The following is a 6,687-nucleotide window of genomic DNA, read 5'->3' on the forward strand; positions in this document are numbered from 1 at the left end:
CAAAACCTCAATGAGATACCACCTCACACCAGTCAGAATGGCTAAAATTAACAAGTCAGGAAAGGACCTAGATCTTTATGTAATCGAAATACAAGATGACTTTAAATTATTTAATCTAGTTGTTTGAGAAACAGTATATGAAATCATAAAATATAGTTAAAGATTGTTAAGCACTGTGCCTTAAAGGTGCATAGAGAGCAAGATAGTTAAAGCGTAGAAAGTGGTCGGAGAGGAGTTAATACTATGACCTGGAAATAAAGTCAGGAAGCTCTATGAAGAACCCCTTCAGTGAAATTTTCTAGACAAATGTTGCTTCCTCAAAAGAACCAGTACATTTTTTTCTTTGATAAAAATGGCTATCTGTGCTCTCAGTTCTGAGGTATACAGAGGTGCTTAAATTTATTTTTTTTGGATGAAAGAATGAATTGTTTATGCTTTGCCTTCTTTTATAAACTTTGCATACAATTTGATACACTTTTTACTCCATAAAATTTTGTAATTTTTATTTATTTTTTAAACTTTATTTTTAGTTAACATACTGTGTAATATTAGTTGGAATTTAGTAATTTTTAATGAATTTCTGCCATATATCATTTTGGGTTTTCTTATAAAACAGTCACTTTTCATGAAGAGTACCATAATTATAGCACAAAGTATCTGATACAGTTCAGTGTAACTTTACAAAATATTGCATTTTCAAAAAAATGTCCTGTTCAAAGGCCGTGAAAGAAGTTTAATTTCACAGTAATTCTCATACATTTTTGGATGGAACTTGAAAATTTATTGGAAATAACAATGTGTCCTATTTGAAAAATAAAGTGGCTAATGTGAAAAATGCATAATGTTCTGGGGATTAAACAAATGGACAGAGACACTAAAGCAGGTATAAAGGGGCAGTTACACAACATGTTGAAACAAGGCAATGATAAAATGAGGAGTGGGATTAATGACAAAAGAAATACAGGGCAGGGGGAGGTATGAAGGAATAAGGCATCCTTCAATTCTTTGAACACATGCAGAGGCATAAAGGTCCCATTAGGATATAATTTTTATTTTATTAATAGTATAAGTGAAACAGAGGCCACAAAATGTTGCTTCATTTCATCTAAAATAGCTTATAAATTTAAGCATGAATAAGATAACAATTAAAACAAAACAAAACTGGAGAGAACGGGAATTTTTAAATTTAAACTTAAGGAAGCAATATAAAGAAATAGAATTGACAGTGATTTAGCATAAGCAACTTACATTAGATTCTAATCAAATTAAAGAAGTTAACATTTTATCATAAATGACTGATATAATTATGTATTAAATGTCACAAATAATTTGAAGATCCCGTAAATATTGCTATTTAAAATTTTAACTGTTGAATGAGTATTGTGTCCATGTTTTTCTTTATTGTTAGAATATTAAATAGTCTGAGGTGTTTTTGTTTTTTAAAGGTCAAGCAACGAATGGAAAGTAGAGAAATAAGAGTATATACAAAGCCATACAAAAAATAATTATTGGGGCACCTGGGTGGCTCAGTCGTTAAGCATCTGCCTTCAGCTCAGGTCATGATCCCAGGGTCCTGGGATCGAGCCCCGCATCAGGCTCCCTGCTCTGCAGGAAACCTGCTTCTCCCTCTTCTACTCCCCCTGCTTGTGTTCCCTTTCTCGCTGTGTCTCTCTCTGTCAAATAAATAAATAAATTCTTAAAAAAAAAAATAATTATCAACTTTTGACTGCATGACCATAACAACAGCATTAAAAAAAGGTTTTTTCCCCTCTTTCTTTAAATCATATAAGGAAATAAAAGATGTATAAACAATGACATAATCAGCTAAGTCCATTCTTTTATGCTAGGACATAAAAAAATAACACCAGACTTGTATCATGAGAAGTAAAATTTCATCACTGCAAATAAATGAATGATCTTAACGAAATAATTTGGTACTTCTTAATTATTGCTGGTTCCTTGAAATTCCTAGTGTACTCTAAGTCTATAGTGAATTGAAATTCCAACCTTTAAGCAAAGAGGAAAGTTAAAATTCTACAATCCCTCCCCTTAATTAGCCAAAACAGTTAGTGCATCTACGTTATACATTGTAACCTATATTTTACACATTTCCAGTATGCATGCTGAGAAAGTTTTACAAAGTCAGAGTCCATGTTTTGTTTCACTTTTGTATCATCAGCATCTAGCCCAGCACCTAATATTAAATATACAATGGTAGAAGGAATGAATTAGTTGAAATGATTTTTAAGATTCTCCCTCTGTTCTTGTCTGCCCTTATCCTATGATTAACAGTTTTCCACAAATTTCACGTCTGAATCCCATCCTTCTTCTGTCTTAAATGAGAAATACTATCTGTTTTATACTTCAATGTGACTAAAGAAGAAAGAAAAAGTTGAAAATTGAAAGAAGATATTTTGGCGCCATCATGATAAAGGGAAATATTAAATATTGGCAAAAAGTGTCTTACTGGTTATTTTTGTACAATAAAAGTTTTAGTGAAATAAACATAAAATTTTCAATAATGATTTCTTGCCTATTAAACAATTTCCAAAAGCAAAAGAGGATTTTTTTAAATTTAATTTTCTAAGCTGTAACTAAGATGCTTTTACTAAATCATTCTTAGTCCTAATTATCTGTTGAAAGACTTAATGATATATCTAACAGAATTATCAAATGTAAAAAATGTTCTAACTTAATAAAGGTGGGTATTAAGAGCTGTAACTTTCTGAGATGGTATATAAAAATTTTGGATTTTATATTAATTTTGCAAAGGATGAAAGCACCAATTTAAATCAGTCAAACATTTCAGGCAGCCTCATTATCATAACACATGTAATAATGATGAATGATAGCTCTTTTATTATCTTGGTAATGAGAAAATGATTCATTTTTATTAGGAAAGTAATTTATGTAATTTAGCAATTTAAAACTTTAAGTGCTCTTCAAAAAAACCAGTAAGATGAAATTAATTTTCATTCACCACAAGATAAATGTACTATATTAATTTAATAAATTAAAATATTTTTTTAAAGATTTTTTATTTGTCAGAGAGAGAGAGGGGAGAGTGAGCACAAGCATGGGGAGCTGCAGGCAGAGGGAGAAGCAGGCTCCCCACTGAGCAAGAAACCTGATGCAGGACTTGATCCCAGAACCCTGGGATCATGACCTGAGCGGAAGGCAGACGTTTTAACCGACTGAGCCACCCAGATGTCCCTAAATTAAAACATTTCTAATAAATACTTCATAATGCCATTGTCTTTTTCAAGTTAGCACTTTGTGAATGCTTAAGACATATAATTTACTTATTTATTCATTATGTGTTACTACCATTTTCTGAAATTATTTTCAAGAAAATGAGAAATGGAGCATATCCAAATCTTATCAATTTCGTAATATCCAGGAATATAAAAAAATTCTATCTAACCACTAAGTAAGATATTACAAACCAATACCTTGTTTTTAATTCTTATGGAATTTATTATTGAATGAAAAACCAAAAGAGTTTTTCCCACTATACCTTTTATATATACAATGATTATTTTTATTGGCCCATGATTCATCTAAAAAAATAAAAAAGAAGAAAAGTTGAGGTTTTGTTTTTATTTTTTTACAACTTCAATTATACTGATATGCTTAAGTGTTCACATTTTGGTATAAGGTAAAAAGAGAAATTTGCTACCATCTCTCATTATACATCTCTCACCTGTCCTTCCTTTACCTCAACATCCATCAGCTGAAGAGTGATATTAAAATATTCAAATTGACAAGTGCCAATATTGCTCTGGAGAAAGGAAAAAAGGTACTAGTAGACAACAATAGTGTATGTCATCATAAACAAAACACTTCCATTTTTTTCATATTAATGATTTAGTGCTCTCATGTTAAAAAGATAAAAATAAAACAATAAATGGAAGGGATGTGGCAAATCTTACGTGCTCCTTGATCATAATGCACAAGGAATACAGCTCTGTGGGGCGCCTGAGTGGCTCAGTCCGTTAAGGGTCTGCCTTTGGCTCAGGTCATGATCTCAGGGTCCTGGGATCAAGCTCAGCATCCGGTTCCTTGCTCAGTGGGGAGTCTGTTTCTCCTCTGCCCGTCCCCCAACTTGTGCTCCAGCGCACTCTCTCTCTCTCTTTCACAAAAATAAATAAAACAATAAAATCTTAAAAAAAAAAAGGAATACAGCTTTGAAGAGACCTTTTCCTTCAAAACTGAGAATGAAAAGACTTTAAAAAAATGTCTTTTTTAAGGAGAGAAGCACAATGGAGGATATTACGACATAAGAAAAAAATCTAGAAAAAAAATCTAGAAAAAAACATGGTATTTAAAAAAAAGTGGATTAGAGAAAATTGATGAAAAATATCTTAAGATTCCAGAAAGTAGAAGTAGTACAAAGCAGTAATATGATTTGGATTGCTGAATATCAATTATTCAGCAAAAATATTTGATTTTGAAATAGGCTATTATTTAGTTCTCAGTAGCTCTGGATAATTCTTTATACACACAAATGGAAATTTAAGAGGTGAAATTGCTTGGTACAATTTTGTTATACCATCATCCTAATGAAACAAAATAGGAACACATTATTTTTGAGTCATAATTGAAATAAAACCACAAATTTAAAAAATTTTCTCGAAAGCTTGAAGCACCTGAGAGACATTTTTAAAAACACTGTTTTACCTCCCAATTAAGAAACAAAAATCAAAAGCAGAGAAAGTGAGCATCCTTGTCTTTTCCTGGTCTTAGAGGAAAAAAAAAAGCCTACAGCTTTTCACTGTTGAGTATGCCGGTCAAATAGTATTTTAAACAAATTTTCAGTAAGATTTGTATAAAATCTGCATTTGCACATTTCATGCTAGAGGTGAACCACTTTGGGTAAAATTCTTTTATGTGAGGTACTCAGATTAAAAAATGCATGAAAAATACTTTGTGAAATATCTTTAGTGAAAGAATAAATGAAATCATAAGAATGAAACAATAAATGAAATAATCCTAAAAGAAAGTGAAAGCATTGTTTGGGGCTGTTCTATAAAGTGTTTTGCTTGCTTGTTTTATCCAAAATGAGTCTTGAAAAGATGACTGCAAACGCCAGGTGGCTCATCTAAAAAATGAAAAGATCCATGTTTACTGACTCGTTGACGTAAGCAGGTCCAGAAAATACAAATATCGGTACTGTACAAGTCAGGTGATTAAAAATAACAGATATAAATTATGAATGTCCAGGGAAAATTGGGACTTAGAGCACTCTGATCATGCCCCATTACTAGTCACACCATGATTATGTTCAGAGTCTTGCATCCCGTTTTTAAATGAGTAATCTCTTCTGGGAAATCTTAATTCTCTTAAATGTATGATATATATTCCTATTTTCTTTCTAATTCTCGTTTTGTCCCTCTATGTTCCTCTCACTATCTGAAGTTTTATATTATTCAAAGTTGTTATGCCAATCTTACTCTTTTTTCTAAAATCTTAATTTTTGTGAACTCAGACTTTCAGTATGCTAAGGAAATGATTTTCAAATATATAGTTTCAGTCCTGTGCTAAGGCTAAAATTATTAGATAATTTCACAAGGTAGCTTGATATGTATAGATAGGGATATAGAGGTATATGTATTTATGAAATATATAGTTATATACTGACATGTATATATGTATGTATATAAATACACATATATATTGTATTATTATATTATATTAATATGTGATATATAATATTCGTATATATGTATATAAATTTTATACAGATGACATACAATGTGCCCTTTCTGTTAGAATTGTTATAGAGCCTCTAGCTACTTTTTTTAAAAATTGATTTTCATTTCTGAGGGAGATAACATACTTTAAAAAAAATTAGTATCTTTATTGAGGAATAATTTACATGTAGTAAATGGCATATACTTAAAGTATACATTTGATCGCTTCTCAGCCTTTTGGCTAAGATCAAGTGTAGTATCTGTTCTTATCAGTTTAAAGTATACATTTGATAAGTTTTGACACATGTATATACCCCTGAAACCATCAGCGCAGTCAAGATGATGCTCATATTCATACCTCTGCCAAACTTGTGTTCCATTGTAATCCCTCCATCCTGCCTCTGCCCCAGCATCTCCTCACCCCGTCATCAGGTAACCAACTGATCTACTTTCCGTCCCTATTCATTAATTTACATTGTCTAGAATTTTATACAAATGAAATAAAAATGAAACCTTACGATATGTACTCTTTTTGGTCTGGTTTCTTTCAATTAGCATAAATATTTTAGTACACAACAATATTTTTTGGTCGTATCCATAGTTTAATTTTATTTTGCTCTGTAGTTCATTGTATGAAGATAGCACAGTGTACCGACTGCTTCACTTGCTGAAGGACATTTGGTGCTTTTCCGGTTTTGACTTTTACAGATAAAGCTGCTATAAGGGTTTGTGTATAAGTTTTATACAGACATGCTTTCATCTGTGTGTGGTTAGATGCATATTTAACTTTTTAAGAGCTTCCACTTTACACACAATATAAGAATCTTAAAATAATATACTTTTTTCCTCCACCTCCTGGGCTTTGTCTATTTTTTCAAATGTGGTATTAAAAACCCACACTACACTAGTGAAAGTCAAGCAGCTGAGTTTAAAAGTTACTTTATTGATTTGACCATAGGCATAATTTAGAACTCTGGCTGAATTTGTTTCTCTT

The 6,687-nt window shown here is 31.3% G+C and overlaps 1 pseudogene; it reads left to right on the forward strand.

Annotated features, from left to right (window-relative positions):
- Window positions 1–5,914: 5,914 nt before the first annotated feature.
- LOC117998934 lies at window positions 5,915–6,020 on the forward strand (annotated as a pseudogene).
- Window positions 6,021–6,687: the final 667 nt, after the last annotated feature.

The sequence above is a fragment of the Mirounga leonina genome, unplaced genomic scaffold (assembly GCF_011800145.1).
Source record: "Mirounga leonina isolate KUSES-001 unplaced genomic scaffold, KU_Mleo_1.0 Mir_418, whole genome shotgun sequence".
Classification (NCBI taxonomy): domain Eukaryota; kingdom Metazoa; phylum Chordata; class Mammalia; order Carnivora; family Phocidae; genus Mirounga; species Mirounga leonina.